A 25093-nucleotide genomic window follows, 5' to 3' on the forward strand; every position below is an offset into this window, starting at 1 on the left:
GTTGTGTCTCCAGCCATATGACCTCGATTTTTTTCCTGCTTTCTTTTAACCCTGGAACTTTTTTTTTTTTTTTAATGATTTTACCCTTAAGAAATTGCTATATCCAACATGGGGCTTGAATTTAAAATGCTGAGATCAAGAGTCACGTGCTCCACTGACTGAGCCAGCCCGGCACCCTGGGCCTCTTTTTTTATAGTTCATTTTTGATCTTTGTTCATATTCGATCTTTCTCTCACCACTTGTTAAGGCTTCTTGTCTGTTTTCCAGTGGCCTTTATGAATTGTCTGACTTTCACCTTTATGATTTTCCATCTTAACTTTGTTCAGAGACTTCATTTCTGACCCTGCTTCCTGGATCCCTTATGCTCTAGAATGAAATACACCACAGCATGCAAGACATAAAGCTACAGGTCCTTTATGATGCTGGTTATTGGGCTTTCTCTTCCATCTCCTTTATATGAAGATATCCTCTCATGTTTTGATAATATGCAGCTATGTTTAGGCAAACCAGTGTAACCCCAATTCTTATCCTTTAAGGTCTGTGCTATAACAGTTTTTCTTTTATTACCATTTTCTTTCTCTTCTTGGTATTCTCTCCCCTTTTAAAATTTATTATCTGCCCATGGATTAGCCCGAGGCTCTCTAAATAATGAAAAAAATATCAAATCACTATAATACTTTCTATTTACTGGTGCTCCTTGGTGGCTTAGTCAGTTGAACGTCTGACTCCTCTGATTTCAGCTCAGGTCTTGATCTCAGGGTTGTGAGTTCAAGTCTCACATCAGATTCTGCACTCAGCTTGGAGTCTGCTTGAGATCTCTATCTCTTTATCCCTCTGCCCCTCCCCCTGCTTGTGCACTCTCGCTCTCTAAATAAATAAAATCTTAAAAAAATTCTATATACACAAGAATACCATTCTTGAAATGAACTATTGAAACAGCATTTCAACATTGGTCCTACCAGGTTCCCAATATATGCTGGGTGCCATGCTATATATATATAGTCCGTCTTCTGCCTCCCTCCCCAGGAATTCACGTTCTAGAGCAGAGCAAGCAAATTATCCATGCCCACGAGTGCATGTTAGGTGACAATGAATGCATTAGTGGCGCCCTGTGCCTGCCTCCGCTGCCTGAACGGAGAAGCTTGGAACCAACTGGCAAAGCATTTTCCTTGTCATTGGGGGAGGGGGAGGCTAGTGCTGTTCAGTTCAAGCCCAGCATTGCTACCTGGAATTTGTGCCAGGTTGCCTGATCTGGTTTTTTGAGAGAAGCCAGCAATTTGGATTTCTGTGGGAAATCCTTAAACGGTAGTGCCAAAATGCAATAAACACTGTGACAGAGACAAGACCTCTCTGCTTTCTAAAGCACAGAGCACTGTAGGCACGAATGGGAAGTTTGATGTTTGAATGCACTGAGAAAGGGCTGTGGAGGATTCAGCAGCACTGGGTATGGCGGTAGTGAAAGGCAAGGGCTTGGTTTTTCAGCTCACCCCTGGGAAGGAAACTGCACTTATAAGTACAAGGAAATGGGGGCAAAAACTGAAAATGCCTGGCAGAGGGGACAGGAAGGAGAGTTGGGCTATAGAAGGAGCATGATTTTCTTCGTGAAAAAACTTACTGAAACTCTAAAGCCCACAATGAAACCCTTCACTGACGAAGTGGTGAATATCCACCTGGTGGATTATTTGTGGCAAATTTAAAATCACAGGTTGGCTTCCTGCTCTTGGTATATTTTCAAACCACCATCTTTCCTCTCCACCCTTAAGTCAAAAAATAAGAATTCATGTTACTACTGGCCCAAGAAAAACACCCTCAGAGGAGATTACAATGCTGGAATACTTTTATCAATCCCAAGACTAAATATAGATGATTTTTGGATTATTGACTCTTTTCAATAATCAGCTCCAATACTCTCTTTTGCGAAATTAGTAAATAAGTGGTTTTTCAATAAATCGCAAATCTTTCACCAGTGGAAATGGTGAAGTGGATTCATGGTGAAATGAAGTGGAAAACTTCATTATGGGGCTCTTACTGGTTTCCCCCTTTAGGTAACCACACAACTGCAAATTCTTTGCTTTTTAACTTCTAGCACTAAGGGCTAGATAATTTTTTTCAAAGGCAATAAGTCTACGGATACTGGCTTTATTTAAGAAACAGAGAAAAAGAAGAAAATTATTGATGTGAAAGAAGTTTTGTTGTTGTGGTTCTTGTTGTTTTTTCCCAAAAAAAAGTAACCAAAATTTTAGAAAGTCCCAGCGGAAAATTCTTGATAATCCTAGAGAGCCACTGGCCAATATCTTCCTACCTCCAGCCCAGGGCCATTTCCCTTTAGAAAGTATTTTTTAGGAGACACAGTGCTGCTCAGTCTTATAGAAGGTGGAGGAGGAAATTCTTTCCTCCTCCACATTCTTGCCCTGGATCTGTTAGGTCTAAATCTAAGTTCTTGACAGTCACAATTTGGGGATTTCAGATGTTAATTGACCTGGAAATGAATGCATTAAAAAACAAATAGCATCCCTGAGTGTTGCTTCTTGTCAGCAAGGTTTGTGGGAAGCAGGTGGAATACAGGAGACTAGAAAGGGGTCTGGGCCTGGGACTTACTCCAATATGATATTTTTTGGTAATCTTTAGTATTTTATTTTATACATTTAAAAACATTCCAAGAAGAGGTCTGTAGGCTTCGCTGGACTGAAGGAGGCGAAGACCTCTCTGTACTGGATATTTTCTTTTGAGCAGGAGCCATGTGTCTCTGCTGTGAGTTGCATTTCTGAATTTGTATTGGGAAATCAAAAAATGTCAACAGATTATTTCTGACTGAGATTTAAAAATATTGCCCCTTAAAAGCTTGGGTAAAACTTCCATTTCAAAGAGTTGGACAGCAGACTACAATAACCACCAACGATTTATGCAAATAGAGTCCCCTGGGTGGTTCAAATACCTAAAAGAATTTCTTTATTTGCCACTTAATCATGTACAGCGGTTCTCAAGGTACGATCCATTGATCCCTGGTGGGATTCCAAGACCCTGCTAGGGGTGCACAAGATCAAAACTACTTTCATAATAATACTAAGGTGTTACTTATCTTTTTGATGGTGTCAACATTTCCACGGATGGTACAAAACAGTGGTGGTAAATGGTTGGCTCATTGATGTGAATGGAGATAGCGGACCTCACTGTATGAGATGTAATGGTATCCTTGACCATCACACACACTTGCAACAACAACAAAAATTTTTTTTACTTAAGAATGGCCTTAAGAGATCAGTAAAAATTGGTAATGGTACTAAATCTCAGCCCTTGAGTGCACATCTCTTTAAACTCTGTGAAGTGATCAGAGAAGTTTGCTTAAAACACTGCTGCAATTGACTTCTTGGAAGTCTGGTGTAGACTAAGGACCCACTTCACAGATCAATGTGTTTAAATGTATAAAATAAAACATGGAGGATTAGAAAGGAATCCAAAGATATTGAATTATTTATCAAACTACTGAAGAGTTATGGTGATATATCTATATCTATATCTATAGCTATAGCTACTATATCTGTATCTGTATCTATATATGAATGCTCATTTGATATATTAAGTGACAAGATTTCTCAGTGGGTCTAATATCTATCATAATATTGATGCTAGACTTATGGTAGTGTGAATGATTCTTTTGAGATCATTCCAACAAGAGCAACTGATATAAAATACCTATAATTCTAGATGGCTGACATTATAGCTACAGTTAATAACGCTGTAGTTTGTTGCCTACCTTCAAAAATGAAGGAAATGCTGAGCTGGTGAAAGTAATACAGATGCATCTTTTTCCTCTAGTGGAGTTCACGGACTCTCTTGGAATTTATCCAGGGACAATTAACACTGCCCAAAATACGACATCTTATCTGTTTGTTTGTTTGCTATCCATCCACGTCTAGGATATCAGCTCCAAGAGGCTTTATCTTGTCTGCTGCTGTCCCCGGGCTCAGGAGACGGTCCAGCCCTGAGCATCTGCTCAGCCAGTATTTCTCGAGTGAACGAGGAAGTACCAGCAGCTTCCAGGTCTTACTGAGTCTGCTTGGCAAGCTCTCTCCTCTTTCCACTTCGAGTTCAGACTCTTGACAGAACATCACTGACGATTTCAGTATTTGTGTCTCAAATATTGCGGTTTGCGGCTAGGCTTGCTATTCAATCCAGATTATTTTAGAAAGAAGTTGTCGCCTTTTAAAAGAATGCCTTGATTGATTAATAGCCTCATGGCAGCGTTCCCTGAGGGTCTGGGGACCGACCGTCTGTGTCCACCCCTGTTCCCTACTGGCTTCCACACAGAAAAGGTCAATGACTGAAGCAACGAGCCAGAATTTTCTGCAAAATCCTTAAAGTAAAGCTTCTGTGGGCTAAGATGAAAAGTCTGAATCTGAAAGTATGAGTATCTGGGATTGTAGTTTCATCCACGAAAATACCCTGGTGTCATGTGAAAGGCCAAGCAGCTGAATGGAAACCTACCATCCAGTTAATTTATCAGTGAATGTTTTCTTTGGCTTCTGGATTTTAATACATTGATTTGCTTAACTATTTAACTTTAAAAGTAAGAAAGATCTCATTTGTGTCCAACCTTAATCTTCCTCGTCAAATATTTTTATTTATTACAAAGTCAATCTGTGTCTATCATAGAATATATAGGTAAGCAAAAAGAAAAATCAAAACAAACCAAAATCTGCCACACAGATATAAATATTTTTAAATACAAGAAATAAAGAATATAAAAATATAAGAAATAAAAAGAAATACTTGGTGCATTGCCCTTTTCAGTATTTTTTATACGATAGCCTGTTTGTCTTGCTGTGGGTTGTCTTGACTGTAATGCCGAACTCCAAATAAAATATTAAGAAGAACAAAGGAAGCAAAAGTCTTTGAAATTTCTTACCCTATACCCTCTTTAAAAATATTTATAAGTGAAATTTCTTCACACAGAGGCCAGTATTTCTTTGGTTGGCTTTTCTTTGACTTAGGTGTTCTTCCAATCTTAATTATAAATGGGGAGGAGTAGAATTCATAAAGTAGAATTGGTTTGATTACCAAAAAGCTCAGGAAAGTTTGTTATTTACTGTATGAACAAACAACTTCTTATTAACTCTTACATTTGAGAAAGAGGCATGGAGATGAGACAGCACTCTCACCCCCTCAGAGGAGAGTGGGCAAGTTTTCTGGGGTCCCCCCCCTTGCATGGAATGAATATGGCTGCCTGCACTTAATGAGGGACATGTTCACCTGGAAAGAGGGACACATGACTGTGTCCCACTTGACTTGGGGACACAAGTTACTTCCTTTTGCTCTTGGTAGAACACATGCTTCTGGTCACACAATGCAAGTTGTTTCAGTTTTATCTGAATGGGAATAAAGGCCAATGGCTTCTCTTTTCCCTTGCTGTTGGTAGCAATCACATGGATTACCTTTTTACTTCAATGCTCTAGCCACCTGTCACATCAGTCTGTGTTGGTAAAATGCTAAGGCCGTCTGTAAAAAGTAATAGGGATCCAGGACTTGCCATTCAATGGTGACATAGCTACCAACTTCAAAGAGGAAGGGCCTGAAATTTCTAACGTCAACATTTTACTCCCAGTTCTTTCCTCTTGTCCCTGTCCTAATTTCTTTTGAACCTTTAAAGTTTTTGACCAAGATTTTAATTTAAGGGGCACTTATTGAAGTCAATGAATTCTATCCTCATGAACTTTCCACAATAAAACAAATAAGTGACCAGTGAATTACTGGAAACCGTGGGTAACGAGGAGGAGGGGTGAAGAACAGCATGCCTGGGACCAGGCAGAAGTCTCCTTTGAAGGGTGGACTTGGAAACGGAAGGAGACTGAGAAAAAAATGGAGGAGTGGAGTGGGCTGGGATGTTGCTGGGAGGAGGCAGGGAGCATGGGACAGTACGGTCACCTTGTAGGTCCTCATCTTCAGGTTTGAGACCAGGAAGTGTCCCCCCTCAGGCTCTCTACCCTTTTGAGAATAATACCAGCAGCAAGTTGGGACTTCATGGAATTGTGGGGGTGGCGGTTTGTTTAAAATAAGTGGCATAAACTAGGGAATGGACACACGACATGGGTCCTGCCTAGCCGTCCCATGTGGGGTTTTGGTTCTTGCTATTTTCTGCCTCATGCTTTTACACCCTAGCCACCTTCACCACCTTCCATTTCCTCTGTGCACCAGCCCCTTCTGTCTGTCTTCCTTCTACTTATCCCACAAGACTCAACTCAGGGGTCACTCTCAGATGTGACTGCCTCACCCACCACTGATTCTCATAGATACCACCCTGGTGCCAGAATCCAGGGGTTAGGAGTCTACCTTCCCCCTTAACCTGGATTCTGAGGACAGAGTCTTTTTCTGCAACCCCAGCTAACTCCCCACCCCAGAGCAGACACAAGCAGATGCCCAGGGCCTGTTGGCTGAATGAATGCATGTTGGGTGCATGAACACAGACCCAAGTGACAAAGATCAAGAGGATCGGAGCAAGGGATGGAACCCACAGCAGGAGCAATTTTGTTCTATTTGCTGATTTCACCCAAGAACTGAGAAAAGGGCCTGCCACACAGTAGGCGCTCAAAAAAGTATTTTTAGAATAAATTAATAAGGAAGAAACATCATTGGACATGGTGCAGAGGAAGCAGTGATTTACAGATGTTTTTTGCAGTGCCAGAAGATTCCAGAGAGCTTTGATGGAGAGCAAGGGTTACTCTCATGAGAGACCTGCTTTTTTATCCAAAAGCAGGCTTCCTGGCACCAACTTCTTCTGCGGCTTTTTCAAGGGCATCAGAAATATCTGGAGTAGCTTACATGCATGCAGTTTGAAGTGACCCCAACCCCAAGTTTTCTGATGTCTTGGGACCACTCACAGCATAGCACTTTCTCCAGTGGCCTGAGTCCCCTGGGCAGTTTCTTTTCACCCTAAACCTTCTGGGCTCGTTCTCTACAGATGTTGGGCTCTCGGACCCTGGACACAATGCGAGAAGACTCGGGGCTCCCTCCTTGTGGGAAGCAGCTGAGCTTTATTTCCCTGGCTAGAGAGTGCAGGGCTGGGAGGACAAACAATTTCCCAACCAACTGCCAGCGGCCAGGCAAGCAGGTGATTAATGCATGTCCTGGTGTGTGGGTGGGAGGAGGCAGGAAACACAACAGCTGCATCACTGGCCTATAATGGATGTTGCAGTTCCTCTTAAAGGTCATTGTGAGGTTGAAACACACTTTCCAGTAGTGTCTGCCTTTCTACAAGTAAGATTCGGGATCTAAGTATGGGTGGGAACAGATTCAACTGCACGGGGCGCCATCTTTTATACCATTTTAAAGATGCCACCTTTCCCTCATTAGCCACAGAAATGTGTAAGTATGTAAACGTCAGCTGTAACAGCAAAGATGCACTGAGGGGCGCGGCGGGGGGTGGGGTGCAGGGGCTGGGGACACAGGGGGCGTAGGACAGGTCCTCTCTCTGTCCTGGAGAAACTTTCTGTCTAGGTAGGGAGCCAGGGTACACGATGGTGATGAAGGAATGTAGGGAAGGGCAAAACCCAGAGCTCAACAATCCCTGTGACAGGAAATTCGGAGAAAGGGGAGTGGCCGAAGGGATTTTTTGTATCAGAAATGCATCGGGGAATTATTTAGGCACTTGCTGGTAGCATGGAGGCAGGAGGGGTAGCTCTGGAGTCAGATGACCTGGGTTCAAATCACTGGTGTGTGCTGGAGAATGTCTAACAACCACCCTTCCAGAAAAGAAAAACACCCACGGAGGCCTGATATGTAGCATTTGCCCATTTCCATAGTGGAACGACGCCCACCACAGCCAAATTCAAGCCACCATCTTGCTATCAACGGAATAGCACAATTCCTAAAAACTTAACAGTTGCTCAGAGCCAGCCTAAGCCAGCTCCAGCACACCACTGGTTGAAATCGAGGCTCTGCCTCTTACTAGTTGTTGGAAGTGAGGTAAGTTGCTTAACTCTGTGATCCTCGGTGTCTCCTCTGTGAAATGACCTTTCAGAGGGATGCTGTATGGATTAAATGATATACTGTACATGCAGCTTTCCTGCTATAGGGAGAGAAACTGACCAATTGCCCCCAGTGCTTTGCTCTGCTCTGAACCTATGCCTCATTTGTGCCAAGGCCATGCATCCTGAGGGCTGCTCTTGGTCAAAGACTGAGTGTGGCAAAAAGAGTGTGGCAGACCTATTCCTGGAAGATGCAGGATGCCTCTGATGGGTGATTTGGCTTGAACATTCCCCCACTGGCCTGGCCAAAACTTTTTTGGAACAGCAAGCTTCTGCCTACCTGGTTCTTCCTTATCTGTTCTTCATGGCTCTTCTCAGCTCCTTTTATCCTGACAGGCTTTTCTTCCAATAAATCTCTGCATGTCCAGTCTCATCTTGGAGGACCTTAGCATGTTACTACTTTGGACTTAAAGTGTAGAAAGTACTCGATACATTTGTTTTATTTTGTTTTGCTTTAAAGGAGTCCATGGCATTTCCTTAACCCTTAGTTTTTGAGGACGTACCTCTTCTGCTGGTAAATGATCCTGAAAGAGAATGCTCGCTTCGGGAGAGACAATGGCTACCAACCTGGTGTGCCTCACATGCCTTACTGGGACAACGCAGAGTTGCCCTTCCCATCACTGTCTTCACTTTCCCTTGTTGTTCCTGCCCTCTGCTCAGCTTCATCTGGCTTCTACCCAATTGCAAAATGGAAACTGTTCTTGCCAAGATGACTTGCTCTTGCTATGTTGTTAAATCCAAGATGGCTACATTTTTCTAGTTTGATTTTGCTTGCCCCTCCTAGAAAATTCCAACAATGAAAACTATTTTCCTCTGGTCCTGTAATGCCACCTCTCTATGTTACCCTCTTCTTGGAACTCTTGCTCAGTTTCCTTTGCTTCCAATGCCTCAATGAGTGCTAAAAAAATGGGTGATCCACAGGCTCTTTTATTCCTCAACCTTAATTTCACCCCATGGCTTCAATTCAACTACTTCTAGCAAATAATTACTGAGCACTAGCATTGTTCCAGACGTACTCTCACCCTTTATGGAATATATATTTTAGTGGATTAATTACCCTCTCTTTGGATACTGATAAGTTCCAGTTCCACATATCCAGCCTACCGCTCTCTTCTGCTTGCTGGATATCCTTGTCATGAACCTGAAACTCAACATATCCAAAGCAGAACTTGTTTTCCCCACCCCTTGGTCTCTTCATTCCCTACCCTCAGGTTGAATTGCTCCAACCAGAGACCTGGAATCTTCCTCAAACCTTGCTCCTCCTTTAGCTCCAAGTCATTCACTCATGAAGCTTGCTGATTCTACCTCATAGATTTGTCTTAATCTATCCATCCTTCTTCGTCTCCTCTACTATGATCTATTCCATACCAAAGTAATTTGTCTACTTCCATTCCAGGTCTCTTCCCCTTGTATAAGGATTTTCAAGGCAAATCCAATTACCTACGTGATCATTCCCTGCACCCCCCATCCAACCACAACCTACGGCTTTTCATTGTCTTTAGCATAGAGACCCACACACAGAGGCTATTTTTGAAGGCCTTTTATGCTCCAGTGCTGCCCACCCTTCTGTCTCCATATCACATCCTTGTATTTCACTTTTTAAACTCCATCCATATAAGATTCTCACAGTACCTGAGACTCTCGACCTCCGCACATACTATTCCCATGGCCAGGTCACCTCTCCCAGTTACTGTAATGCCCCTTTTCCCCCTGACAGCTTATGAGGGCTGGAACACATCTGTGTTTTTCATTATTGTATTCTTAGTATCTGCCAAAGCACTGGCTACAGAGTAGGTGCTGAGTATTTGTTAAAAGAATGAATGAATGAACTACATTAGAATATAAATAGTTCGATCATTTTATACACACGATGCACATAATCAGTTGCAGGTGGGAAGGTTCATTAAAAGATGTAACAAAATGCCAGACGGACCAGGCTTATTCATAATTAAAGGAAAGAGCTCAGGAAGAAGAGCTTAACTTAAAAAACAAAACGAAACCAAATCTGAATTTTCGGTCACTGAGTGTGTGCATGAGCACGTGTATGTGTACATGGTGGGGAGCAGAGGTCCCCCTGTCGTGATGTGGTCACCTTGAGCTGGCTGTGTCCTCCAGTTGTGGACAGGTGTGAGATTACAGTACGTAAATTGGTGAACAGTTAATTGGAGAAGTTTAAAGATAGCCATCATTTCCGGGCTTTGTAATTTTGCTTCAGAACTTCATATACCTCCTTTTAGATCATCCTACACTTCATAGATTTGTTCCTGACATTTTGCTTCCTAAATTTACTTTTTTTCTGCTAAATACCCAGCTGGGCTTAGTGCTTTTGCAGTCAACGGCAGCACGATGGGAACTCACTCCAAGAGGTGGTTCCGACCTTCCCACTCTTTCTAAGTACTCAAATGAGTGGTTGAGATAACCTCTCTGTTCCTTTTCTGCCTTTAAGTAGTATGACTAATTGAGGTCTGGTTTTTTTGTTTTCCTCTTCTCAACTGCCTGGGATCCCATGTTAAAACAGGTCTGATGACAAATCCTGTTTTTACATTTGGCTTCCTCATTGCTGATCATTTTCCTGCCTGTTTGGTTTTTTGGGCCTCTTCTTCTAATTAACCAATGATGGTTTGATCATATGTTAAGGGCCTACCCTACATGACTCCATTCTAGCAGACCCTGGTAAAGATATCTAATTGCTTCTTGCTACAACTTTGTCGTTTGCAAATTGGGACTAATAAGACTATCTTGGAGAACATATTTTTTGGAAGACTGTAGACTTAATGAGGTGCTTTGAATTTTTCCAAAGAAAACCCTTTGAAAACTTGGTGTTAATTTAGCCCTTGATGTAAAACCATTTATTTTGACTGAACTTTAAAATTCTCAATGCTAAATGAGGCTTTGTAAATAAATTAAATACAGATTGTGTTCCGCTGAAGCCTGACTTCCACTAATAACATTTAGAGAGAATTAGATGACGTATCTTTTATCTAAAAATGCTCAGATCGACACTGGATGAAAAGTGGAACCCAAAGTAGTTTTCAGGCAAAGGGTAGAAAAGAAAAAATGGATTCCTTCAGCTTAAAAGAGCTCTCTCATAAAGAAGATTTCTGAAGATGAAATGTTGAAATTTGTCACACTAATGATACCATTTTATTCACTCATAAATAAGCAAGCACTATAGAGCTCAAGTGCAAAAGTACTATTTGTTAGCTGGTTAAACCCAACAGTGTCTCCTTTTATTTTTGATACTAAAATACTGACTTAAATGGGCAGAACTTAACATCATCAGCTCTCATAGAAAGATGAATTCCAAAGCCCTTTAGATCCATAGAGGCAATGATTAACTTAGCTGAGGCCATCTAAACATCCACTTGCATTAGGCAAAAGTCCAGCTCAGTTATCAGCAGTGGCCTGGAAATTTGTCCATGAAATAGAGATATGCAAATTTACATGAAAGGAAAAACTTAAGGAGGATGTATTGACTCGATCATATGTTTATCAAACTGTGAATCAATCAAATATTCATCTAGTTATTTACTGAACAAATATTCTCTGAGCACTTACCATGTACTAGACCCTGGTATTTTTATTTTTATTTTTAAATAAAGGTAAGACAGATAAGTTCTCTGCACATGCTTAAGGAATTTCCTACATAATGGGCTCTGGGGAGGCAACGAATGAGATAGACCCAAAGCTGGGAAGATAATGTCTGCCCTTCAGGAACTGAGAGTCAGCTGGGGAAGGACTCCGGAAACAATGAGTCACGTAGAAGAGTGAAGAGGCAGTTTAGCATAGCGGTTAGGAACATGACCTCTGGAGCCAGACTGCCCGAGTTTGAATTCCAGCTTCATCACTTAGTGGATGTAACTTAACTCTTAACCTCACAGAACATCAGGCTTCTCATCTGTGAAACGAGATCATAATGATATAATAATAATCTCATAAGAATGTGTTGTGAGTGAATGCACTGTGAATGCAACATGGGGGCTTAAGTGGGTAGAAGAAGAATCAATGAAACAAGATGGGATTGGGAGGGAGACAAACCATAAGTGACTCTTAATCTCACAAAACAAACTGAGGGTTGCTGGGGGGAGGGAGGTTGGGAGAAGGGGGTGGGATTATGGACATTGGGGAGGGTATGTGCTTTGGTGAGTGCTGTGAAGTGTGTAAACTTGGTGATTCACAGACCTGTACCCCTGGGGATAAAAATATATGTTTATAAAAAATAAAAAATTAAAAAAAATTATTAAAAATAAAAAGAAAGTACAATTTAGGACAAGGAAAAAAAAAAAAAAAGAATGTGTTGTGAGGATCACGGTAAGTATTCAGGTCCTTAATAGGATCTGGAACAGACGTGAACTCAAGAGTAAATGACAGGGAAAGGACACACAAGTAACGGGAATTCTAGAAAAGGGATAGCACTCCAAAGGTTGGAATCAAGAGAGACTGGAGATGAACAGTTGAAGGACAGATAGAATATGGATAAAGAGAGAAAAGAGAAGGAGACTTACCATCTTGGGGACACAATGTAAAGGCAGGGTGGAAGTGGACGTGAGCCTGTTCCATGCAGAGGATGCGAGCCGATTGGTTTGATTACTGTTTGTTTGGGAAAGCAGTACATTAAGAAGACAGGATAGGGCCAAATTAGTGAGAGTTTTGAATGGACTTTAGAATTCATTCCAGAAGGCAGGAGTCACCTAGCTTCCTGAGGAAGGGATTAATAATGGATGACGTGCACGGCCGCCAAACTGTGGAAAGAACCAAGATGCCCTTCAACGGACGAATGGATAAGGAAGATGTGGTCCATATATACTATGGAGTATTATGTCTCCTTCAGAAAGGATGAATACCCACTTTTGTAGCAACATGGACAGGAATGGAAGAGATTATGCTGAGTGAAATAAGTCAAGCAGAGAGAGTCAATTATCATATGGTTTCACTTATTTGTGGAGCATGACAAATATCATGGAGGACAAGGGGAGATGGAGAGGAGAAGGGAGTTGAGGGAAATTGGAAGGGGAGGTGAACCATGAGAAATTATGGACTCTGAAAAACAATTTGAGGGTTCTGAAGGGGCGGGGCGTGGGCGGTTGGGGGAACCAGGTGGTGGGTATTGGAGAGGGCACGGATTGCATGGAGCACTGGGTGTGGTGCAAAAACAATGAATACTGTTACGCTGAAAATAAATTAAAAAAATTAAAAAAAAATAAAGGATGACGTGATGGGCTGCTTTGGAAAACTCATCTGACAGCCCTCTACAAGGTACAAGGCAGGGAAAGTGGCTGAGAGATCTATTGGGAGCTATCCTAGAGGTGGGAAATGCTAAAGACTGTGGTGTTGGCAGCAGCAATGGAGAGAAGCTGAGGAAATCTAAGAGGTATTCCAAAGGAAAAATAAAAAGGTTTCAGTGCAGATTGGATTGAATGAATGAAGAAGAACTTTTTTTTTTGGTTTGTTTTTTTGAATCAGGATTGGTATAGATTGGCAATGTATATATTATTCAAAAGTTTTACCAGCTTGCATTCCCACCAACAGTGTAGGAGGGTTCCCCTTTCTCCGCATCCTCGCCAGCATCTGTCATTTCCTGACTTGTTGATTTTAGCCATTCTGACTGGTGTGAGGTGATATTGCATTGTGGTTTTGATTTGTATTTCCCTGATGCCGAGTGATATGGAGCACTTTTTCATGTGTCTGTTGGCCATCTGGATGTCTTCTTTGCAGAAATGTCTGCTCATGTCCTCTGCCCATTTCTTGATTGGATTATTTGTTCTCTGGGTGTTGAGTTTGCTAAGTTCTTTATAGATTCTGGACACTAGTCCTTTATCTGATATGTCGTTTGCAAATATCTTCTCCCATTCTGTCAGTTGTCTTTTGGTTTTGTTAACTGTTTCCTTTGCTGTGCAAAAGCTTTTGATCTTGATGAAGTCCCAATAGTTCATTTTTTCCCTTGCTTCCCTTGCCTTTTGCGTTGTTCCAAGGAAGATGTTGCTGCGGCAGAGGTCGAAGAGGTTGCTGCCTGTGTTCTCCTCAAGGATTTTGATGGATTCCTTTCGCACATTGAGGTCCTTCATCCATTTTGAGTCTATTTTTGTGTGTGGTGTAAGGAAATGGTCCAATTTCATTTTTCTGCATGTGGCTGTCCAATTTTCCCAGCACCATTTATTGAAGAGGCTGTCTTTTTTCCATTGGACATTCTTTCCTGCTTTGTCGAAGATTAGTTGACTGTAGAGTTGAGGGTCTATTTCTGGGCTCTCTATTCTGTTCCATTGATCTATGTGTCTGTTTTTGTGCCAGTACCATGCTGTCTTGATGATGACAGCTTTGTAATAGAGCTTGAAGTCCGGACAACATGGATGGAACTAGAGCGTATCATGCTTGGCGAAATAAGTCAAGCAGAGAAAGACAACTATCATATGATCTCCCTGATATGAGGAAGTGGTGATGCAACATGGGGGCTTAAGTGGGTATGAGAAGAATCAATGAAACAAGATGGGATTGGGAGGGAGACAAACCATAAGTGACTCTTAATCTCACAAAACAAACTGAGGATTGCTGGGGGGAGGGGGTTTGGGAGAAGGGGGTGGGATTATGGACATTGGGGAGGGTATGTGCCTGCGTGAGTGCTGTGAAGTGTGTAAACCTGGTGATTCACAGACCTGTATCCCTGGGGATAAAAATATATGTTTATAAAAAATAAAAAATTAATAAAAAAAAAAGAAAAAGGAAAAAAAAGTTTTACATACATATGTGAGCAGATTGGGCAAAAATAAAGTAGGCACAATATATGAGACTGACTGCATCAGACTCTTGCAGGATTCCCAAAGAAAGCTGAAGACACGGGGTGCAAGTTACTAGCGGAAAGAAAGAAACATGGTGAGAAGGAGCAGCCCATCTGTGAAGGGCTGGACATGGAACCCACGGTTCAAACTAAGGAAAGAATCACTCAGTCTTTCACATCTGGGATTTACACATAAAGGCAAAAGGCATAGACTAATATATGATATTAACGATTCTAATATTAATGATTGCTAGAAATAGCAAAGTGAAAGTCTCAGAAATATATTAAGTCGAAACAATTTAAGGGAAGGGGTTTACTCTTTCACTTCCACTTAGTTTCCAGAAGTAAGGGAAAATTAACAGGTTCAGTTAGTGTCCAGTTTGCTGACCATATAGGGCTGCAAGAGAGTGTGGCAGGAAGTGGGTGTTACTTTGAAGCTGTCCCACAGTGCTTTTGATGCCCAAAACTTCGACGAGAAGCACCATCTACTGGAGTGTCCATGGTCAAGGTTGCTCTCAAGGATCTTGGCTTATTTGCTTTCATATTTGTATTTCAATGGATTGAATACTACTTCAAGTACTGTATCCTAATCAGAGAGTCCTTCCCTTTCTAAAATTAGATGTTCTCAGGTTGACACCAAAGGACTTTCTGGTCCTTTTGTAGCAGCCCCACAGGAAGACAAAGAAGGATGTACAACAGAAGTACAACATATGTACAACATGTGGTCTTGGTGTCAGAGATGGGCCGACCTTGTTAAAGATGGTCTTGACCTGGCAACACTTCATTATTACATTTCTTCATAAAATCAAAATAAAATGTGTACCTAATTCCACCCTCAGGCTCTCATTGTTTTTCATGTCTCCTTTGTACTACAAAGTTGTGAATGATGAATCCATTCTGAATTTATTACAGTTTACCGAAGGCAGTCCCCTAGCAACTGACTTGCCAGGAAAACCACACCCATGTGAAAAGAAACAAAGTCATATCCAGTCCAGAGACTCCCAGAAGGGACTCAAACATTGAATTTATCCCTAGTATGTAGTCTTTCCCTCCTAGGTCCAGGGAAACAGGCTGCTGAGAATGCAGTCACTCTGGTTACCAGATAATGGTGGTGGTTACCAATAATGACATCTAAAGGTGGAGGGTTAGAAAAATACTGTCTTTTCTTAGGTTTTCTGTCTTTAGATATTGAGATCTACACCACTTATATTCTCCCTGAACTAAAATTCCAAACAGTCTAGATCCTAAACATTCCACTCTAGTAGAAAAAAAAGTAGAACTGATCAAACATTGATATAGTGATTTGATATTTACTTCAATTATCTCATTTCTATAAGAAACCAATGCTTATCACCACTATATTTAACACTTGTCTAGAGATACAAACAAAAGCAATCAGAAAAGATTTATAAAAACTGGACAAAAAAGAAAAATTATTATTACCTGGAGATACAATTTTATCTGGTAAAAGAAAAGAATTTCCTGAAAATTTCTTGAGAAACAGTAAGAGGAATGAGTTGGCTAAGTTAAAAATAATATACAGAATTTCATAATAGTAATTGTAATATGCAACAATAGCAACAACAATTAAAAAGATAGAATAACCTAGAAATAAACTTGACTGTGCAAGATCTTAATGAAGCCACTTTTAAAATACTTTAAAGGGATATGACAGAAAATTGAATAAATTGGAAAGCAAAATACATTCTCAAGTAATAAGACTCTACATAAAGATGTCAATTCTCTATATGTTAACCTAAAACTTTATGTAAACCCAATAAGTAATGACAGGGCTTTCCGGGTATATATATGAAGAAGAGGAGAGCTGAAAAGAGGATCTGGAAGTTCCTATGGAAAAATTACCAAAGACAAAGAGCTAAGATGGTTGGGGGAAAACGTTAATGAGAAGAGATGTCAGATTCGCACACTAGATGTATATAATAATGTGTTACTGTACCTAAAGGTGTACTGTACACAGATAAAGGAAACAAGATTAGAAGTAAAAAAATAGCTCCCTCCAAAAATGAGAATTTATTATATGCTAAAAGTGACACTTTAGTGTGGAAACGATGAATTATTCTACAAAAGTTGTTGGGTTGACAATGTTACACCTGACAACAGGATAAATTTCAGGTGAATCCAAGATTTTAATATAAACAATATGAATTATAACAAAAACCCTGAAAGACGCCATGGAAAAGATTTTTTTTTAAGTAGCTTGACAGTGAAGAATGTTTTTCTAAGTGTAGCACACAACTTAGAAGTGGGGTTTCACACCCTGTTATCTACTTTCTTGCTCAAGAAGCTTGGTGACTTCTGCCTTCAGTAATGAATTCTAAAGTCCTTCCTCTGATTTTCAAGCCTCTCACTAATTTGTACCAATCCAACTTTGACTTCTTGCTTTCCTGAATAAATGCTAATCAAACCATGTTTCCTGAATCCTCTCCCCACAACTGGCTCATTCTCATGTCCTTTCCCCCCACACTGTGTAGCGATTAACGATTAACTTATCCCTTTGTGATGCTTTTATCTACTGAAACTTTTTTATTGACATGACAGTTAAGTCACATATGGTTTGATGCTTACTGATTAAACGATAAAGATAATATCATAATACTATTGATAAATATAAAATCCTGTACATCTAGGGAGTAGAAAGGCCTGGAGGAGTCATAAGCCAGGGAATGACGATGTCAGATCTGCACACTGGACGTTATGACTGGATTGGAAGAAGATGAACCAGAGGCAGGTTGATTGAGCCTATGAGGCTTTTGCAGATATCCAGATGAGAAATGATGAGGGTTTTATTGATGACCCAGATGGAGGCTGATCTGGAAGAAGTCAAGGAGGAAGAACCAACAGGCTTGGCAAGGGAACTAGACACTCCTAGACAACACCTCCCACCCTTGTGGCCACTGATTATTCTAGCCACTGTGATAGCCACTGATTCACACGACAGCAACTCTTCCTTGGCAGCTTGACTCATCCCCTGCTTTTTGTTCTCAGTGCTACGGCCACAGGAACCCACCTGGCCCTCATGTGTGCAGAGTCCAGATATGAGGGAGTTAAGGGGCAAACTTGGCAACAGAGGATGAAATCAGTGGACAAATGTTCCCCTTGTTTTTTCCCCAAGCAGAAAAAATTGAGGGCAAATTCTATATTGTCTTCAGAGCGCCCTGGCAGGCTTGAGCCTTGGTCTCCAGAGGAGTGACCAATGGGAGGACATATCCTTATACAGGCCTTCCTCATACTGGCTTTCCCTGTTTCCCTATCCAGTACATCATGCCTATTCCCTGGGATCGTAGCCCTTGTCTCAGGCTCTGCTTTCAGGAGGACTATAGGCTAAGTTGGTGGCTAACTGCACATGGGTTGGGGGGGTGGGGGAAGAATGCGGCAGGAATGACTCCAGAGTTTCTTGTTTGGGTGAATGGAAAGATGAGAATATCACTTGCTAAGAGTGGAATACATGGTTTCTTTATGTGTGGTAGAGGCAGAAGTAGGAACAGATGCCCGTCTTACTACAGCTTGCCATTTTGCCATTATAGTGCCTGGCACATTGTAGATGTTCAAAATATGCTGACATTTCACATGCAAGTGGAGAAGAGAGGCAAAAGTCATTGGTTCTCTGTGTACATTTGTATTTGTTATTAAGTATGTACTGAAAATAAGGCCACAGAGCTGAGATAGGTGCTAAGATTAAAAGAGGAGACTGTGGGGGTGCCTGAGTGGCTCAGTGGGTTGGGCCTCTGCCTTCTGCTCAGTTCATGATCTCAGGGTCCTGAGATTGAGTTCCTGTCGGGCTCTCTACTCAACGGGGAGCCTGTTTCCCCCACTCTCTCTGCCTACTTGTGATCTCCCTCTCTCTGTCATGTAAATAAAAGAATAAAATCTTAAAAAAGAAAAAAAAGAGGAGACTGTGTCCTATCATCTAGAAAATTACATTTTACTTAAAAATAAGACATAAAATACCATGAAATAATTGGAAGGATTTAAGAAGCAATAAACACGCGCAAGTAAAAAACAAATATAATCCACACCGAGTAATAATTCCTGGAGAAACAAGGAGTAGCAGCCATCAAAGTTGGTTGAGGTTAATCTTATTGTCTTGGATTAGGTCACTTCTCTTAATCTCACATGGTTCTTATTAAGAGTGGTCAGCTAGAGAATGTCATAATTAAATCAGATTTTATCATCATCAAAGATTCCTCCATCTCTGGTTGAAATTGATACCTTGGGGTGGTTCAGTCGGTTAAGCACCTGCCTTCAGCTCAGGTCATGATCTCAGGGTCCTGATATCAAGCCCCCCCCCACCCCCGTGCTGGGCTCCCCACTCAGCCCCTCCCCCTACTTGTGCTCTGTCTTTTGCTCTCTCTTTCTCTTAAATGAATAAATAAAATCTTAAAAAAAAGAAATTGATAAACTTCTTTTATATACCTGCTGATTCTTCCACAAGGTTCATCTAAGAGGTGAGTTTATTTCAAAAACTAGAACATTTGAACATTTGAAACATTTGAACATTTGAAACTCTGCAGGTGGCAAGGTCGCAGCCTTGTGCCAGCTATTTCATGTTAATATTGACATTTTACTATCAATTCCTATTAGTCTTACTTCTTCTGTTACTTCCTCTTTAATGCAACAGGAGATGAGCATAGAAATACTGAGCTGAATGCCCATAAAACTCCATTGTCTTTCTACTTTGTCAAAGTAAAGGCAGAGCCATTTTTAAAAAGTTTTCTTTGTCATGAAGTTGAGTAGGCTTTGGTTAAAGTTATTCCATTTAACCACGAATATATTCATGAGCTTAGGGTGGGAGAAAAAGTGCTCTGTGCCTACAGGATTTATCGCCAGTTCAGCCCCACCTGCCCCATTCATTCCTGGCTGTGTTCCTAGAAGATCAATGCAAATGTCTCGTGGGGATAAGATCAAGCTCCCTATTAAATTCCCACCAAGCCACATTTGCTGGTATCAGTTCTACCCCGTCTGTGACCCTCATTAGTCAATCATAACAGGGAACTGAAGTAGTTTGTTAAGTGTGCTCTGCAAAACTAATTAGAGCTAAGACCATCGTGATTTCCAGGCTTGAGTATTTATTCTATAGCTTTGCCAGGCATTTAAATTTTTAATATTTTGAGGTGAGTTTCACCTTCCTGCTGCATCTCAGATCAAGCATCTCTTATGCCTGCTTCTAATAAAGATGGCTTGAAGCTCCAAGGCACTTGACATGCTTCTGACTCCCTACTCCTCAGCCCCCATCTAGCCACCTCTTTTCCGTTTTTTAAGATTTATTTATTTATTTGAGAGAGAGTGAGAGTGTGTGTGTGCACGCATGTGTGTGTGCTTGAGTGCAAGGGGGAGGTGCCAAAGGAGAGTAGCAAGCTGACTCCATGCTCAGCTGACTCCATGCTGAGCGTGAAGCCTGACGTGGGGCTTGATCTCACGAGCTTGAGATCACGACCTGAGTGGAAACCAAGAGTCAGATGTTGCCACCTCTTTTTAAGAAGATGCTCACACTAACATGTAGATCGTGCCCCATGCTTTGGGAAGAGGGCCTGGATATGGTACAAAATGGTCAACCATCCCCTCTTCTCAGTTTCTATCCTCCTTGTAAGTCACAAGTATTTGTCCCTCTATTTCCAGCCATTAGAGGGCCAGGCTCTGAGGCTAACAAATTCTAGGGCTTGTTTTGAGCGAGCCCGAGCAAAGCCAGCATTTTTCCAATTATGCACCACCTAACTCAATTTACATTTATTAGAAAAAGTGCCAGCTATTTCATGTTAATATTGACATTTTCATAAGTACTTGCAATTAGGATTCAAGCTGAGATTCCAATAAATCCCTTAGATGTTTTACACTTTTACTTTTTCTGTCTGTCTTCGGACTTTGCAAAATATTTTTAAGAACATGTTTGGAGGCCATCCCGCCTTTGGGGAATTTATGCTGTGTATGTAGAACGAAGGGGCAGAGAAAAATAAATTACAATTTGGCAAAGCAAATTGAGGACAACTATCGAGGTGTGCTGGGTTCTGAGAAACAAATGCAGGGTACGAAATTCTAAATTTTAACACAGACCAATGGAGCCATTCTTTTTTTTTTTTTTTTTTTTTTTTTTTTTACTTCATATAAAACTTCACCCCATAACTTCTTTGACTAGCAAGCACCGTGAGGCCACATTAGTTTGAAGAACATTTTTTTAAAAAGATTTTATTTATTTGTTTGACAGACAGAGAGATCACAAGTAGGCAGAGCAGCAGGCAGAGAGAGAAGGGGAAGCAGGCTCCCTGCTGAGCAGAGAGCCCGATGCAGGACTCGATCCCAGGACCCTGGGATCATGACCTGAACTGAAGGCAGAGGCTTAACCCACTGAGCCACCCAGGTGCCCCAGTCTGAGGAACATTTAAAGTGTAGTTCTAGTCACCCATATCTTTTTATTTAGCATATATATGTATTTGTAAAAACTGGCCGGCTTTTAAAGAGTGATACATATTTCTTTGAAGAAATGGCAGTGGAGGAGTCCTCGTGCTGAAATTTTTATTCATCAGAGTGCTCACTCTGATTTACTGCCTAAAGCAGGGCTCTGTAAAGTGAGATCTTAAACCTATGTGCAATATACTCTTTGGCTTCTGGATAATAAATATTACCCACTTCGATTTAGAAGAAAGCCTGACCACACATGTGCAAGCCTACGTAAGTACAACAACCCTTGTGCTATCCCATCAGACTTCTTAAACGACATTTTTGTGTGTGTGTGTGCCAGTTCAAAGCCTTACAAGACAAATATAGCTTTTTCCAAATGGGTGAGTATACAGAAAGTAAGACTCTAGAAGATATTCGGGAGGTGCTAAGACAGCCAACAATGGATGGATGTGCTGTTATCCTTCCATAGTTCTCAACCTTAGCTAAAGGTGGGCATCACTTCCAGAGCTTTCAACAGATCCCAAAGCCCAGGCAGTCCTCCAGATCAATTAAGCCAGCATTGCTGGGTGTGGGAGGCAGTCATCAGTGGTTTTTAAGGCCCCCCGGTGATTCCAAGGAGGGGGCAGGCTGAGAACCATTACCTTTGTGAATCTGAGCCAACTGGCCCAGCAGGGGTGCAGAGCTGAGACCACCGCCCCCTGCCAGGAGAGGACAGCTGCAGAGGCCAGTGACTTACAGTGAGGGGCAGGGTCAGGAGCAGAGGAGCTCAGCTGACAGGTGGCAGCAGAAGCACCTGGCTGTGCCCTGGCAGCCCCTGGGTTTGATGCTCCTATTGGGACCTTCCATCAGGAAAGCCTGCTGCTTCCCCTGCTCAGGGCCATCTGCAGAATTGCTTCACCTGTCACAAAGCTCCTCGCCTCCTAAACCCTCTGCTCCAGCCACGCTGTGCAGCTCCCCAAAAAGCAAGCTTCAGGCTCTCAGGCTTTTGCACAAGCTCCTATGGTCCTCTTGACCCTTACCCCTGCCTTGATCTATATCCGTCTGTACAGACTGAGCTCCCACCTGGGCTAGGAAGCCTCCTGCAGTGACCCCCAGTCTCCCTGATTATTCCTCACTTGTGGACTGTGTCCGCATTAGCCTTTTGCTAATTAAATATGTCCCAGCCAGGGACAATTTCTGCGCTGCTGCTCTGAGCTGTTACCTCTCTCCTCGCTGGCAGTAAGATTTTCAAGCTTAGTTCTTCTGTTGCTAGCCAGGCAGCTAACAACTAGGAGGACAGTGAGGAGTTTGACACTTGTTTGTTAGTGCTCCCCCTGATATCACTGCCCCTGCCCAAACTGGAGCTGCTCTTCAGGCATGGCGGTACTCCATAATCCTGGCTCCTTGATTTATCTCCCAATTACAACTGTGCACTAAGCCTCGAACTAACTGTATACTCACATATACTTGGAGTCCGTCCCTATTTTGGATTTTGTAGCTACTTTTCTTTTCTTTTTTTCTTCAAAATGTGCAAGTTTCAGGATCCTACATAAACATGTCTCCCTTGCTTTAAATCCCAAGTGTCTTCCCAGTGTTCTTTAATAAGGCCTGACCCCTGCCTGCCCACATTACTGGATTCAGATTTTTCTTTCCTCCCTGTGCTCACACTGCTCCAGCTTCCCTCATTCTCCCCTTCGGCTTACTGTGCTCCCTCCTGCCACAGGCCCTTTGCATGTGGTGTTCCCTATGTCTGGATATTATTCTACTCTTTGCTTTCAGGTATTTCAACCATCACTTCTCTGACCTCCAGACATGCCCAGGGCGCCATTCTATGCCTGTCCTGTGCCACATCTCTGCATTATAGGATGTGATGCAGTTACTACTTCACATGCACTTGTGTGTTTGGGGGATTAATGCCTGTCTCACTTAGAGAACTCTGAGCTCTATAAGAATAGACACAGAGTCTATCTTTGCTTAACATTTTATCTCCAGTTTCTATTATTGTGCCGACATAAAGTACTATCAATGTTTATTGAATAACAGATGACAAATGGACAGTTGGACAGATGAATGATGAGTCACTGGTAGAAGGAAAAACACCAGAATGACTGGACTCTTTGTTTTGCAGACCAGAGGCAGGGAGGCTACGGTTTGGTGCCCCTGTCTGGTGGCATGCCATAGGGCAAGCAGATGTGAGCCCCCACCTATGGGTGGGACGTGTCGAGTTTCAAGCGCCTGTCATCACATCACCTCCACAGTCCCCCCAGGACTGCAGTCCTTGGCGACCCTGTGGCAGGCAGAATAATGGGCCTGATGATGTCCATACCCTAATCCCCAGGAACCTGTGAATATGGTATCTTATGTAGCAAAAAAGGATTCTGCAGATGCAATTAAAGTTACAGCCCTTGAGATGCGGAGATTATTCTGGATTCTCTGGGTGAGCACGACCTAATCACAGGATTCCTTCAAAGTGGAGAACCCTCCTCAGCTGGGTTAAAGGAATGAGGTGGAAGGAGGAGAGATTCCTGGCAGGTGAAGAACCCAACTCACCCTTGGTGGCCTTGAAGGTAGAAAAGGGGGACCACATTTTAAGGAATACAGATGCCTCTAGAAAATGAGTATGGTGCTCATTGGATCACTAGCAGGAAAATAGGATCTCAATCCTACAGCCATAGGACATGGATTTTGTCCGTCCCACATAAACTAGGAAGTGATTCTTCCCTTTGAACCTCCAAAAGGGAATGCAGACCTGCCCACACCTTGATCTTAGCCTCGTGTGATCTGGCAGACTTCTGAGCTACAGAAATGTACCATCAGAAATTTCTGTTGTTGAAGCCACTAAGTGTGTGGGAAATTGTCACACTGGCAATGGGAAGCTCCATCCTGCCCCCTCCATCTGACGAACCCCCTTGACCAGAGCAGAGAGGAGACTTGGGTCAGGGACAGCCAAACACAATGTAGAGGCAACTGGACGCAGTGACCAACTGGATGAACCAGGATCACTCAGGGCCTGGAATGTGCACTAAAGAGAACCGCCAGGCCCCCCTGGGGGATCTGCAGATGAGGCCGCTGACACAGGGGAGAGAAGAGTGCAGGGCTGAATAGGGGGCTGGGAACCCCGGGGCCGACTGGTGCCCACATAACATGGTGGCTAGACCTTGCCCCAGTTCTGAGCCTCTTCTAGAGTCCTACCGTGAGCCTGGGCTCTACTCTGCCCTTTGCCCTTCCCATGGGCCAGGCTCTGCACGGCACCTCCTGACCTTTGCTGGCCGCGATGGTCCTTCTGTCCTTATCACCAGGCACATCGTCATAATCACCCTCACGTTTCTGCTCCCTGCCCCCTGAGGCAACCCCAGGGGGATCTGAGCATCTTGTAGCCCTTGTGGCCCATGCAACCACCTCATGTTCAGAGTTTGATCCTATCCACGTAACCTCTCTGGGCTGGCCTTCTGAGCCTGTAATGGGGGGCAAGGGGTGGGTGTTGACACTTACCCCAGGGGGTGCTGGAGGACAGTGAGCTACCACGAGGAGAGCAAACTAACCCACGACACCACATGCTGGACGGGGGCCATCTGGTGACATCTCGAGCAGCAGCTGGAGGCTCTCTGTCTGTCCCTTACAAGGCTCTTGGCCAGCCTTTTCTCCCAGACCCCTTCTTGTTTTTACCTCTCCTGCTCCTATGCCCCCCATCATCTCTGTTTGCTGGCAGCTCTCAACGTTGTGGGGGTGGCTCTCTACATACTGCTGAACCCCACAAGCTGCTTTGGCTCTAATGAGGCCTGGGACTGCTCTGAACACATCTCTGGACAGATGGATTTCAAGAACATTTCTCTGGACTGGGGACTCCTCTGTCCTCTGTGTGGCCCAGATGGCTTGTGAGGGCTTTGGGGCCCAGCATGACTTTCCT

At 42.7% G+C, this 25093-nt stretch overlaps 1 protein-coding gene across 1 annotated transcript in view; it reads right to left on the reverse strand.

Annotated features, from left to right (window-relative positions):
- UST (uronyl 2-sulfotransferase) overlaps positions 1-25093 on the reverse strand; it is a 298701-nt gene that overhangs the window by 74291 nt on the left and 199317 nt on the right. The gene's annotated exons all lie outside the window — the stretch shown is intronic.

Source organism: Mustela putorius, unplaced genomic scaffold, assembly GCF_011764305.1.
Source record: "Mustela putorius furo isolate JIRA1106 unplaced genomic scaffold, ASM1176430v1.1 tig00003863_pilon_pilon_pilon, whole genome shotgun sequence".
NCBI classification, from domain to species: Eukaryota; Metazoa; Chordata; class Mammalia; order Carnivora; family Mustelidae; genus Mustela; species Mustela putorius.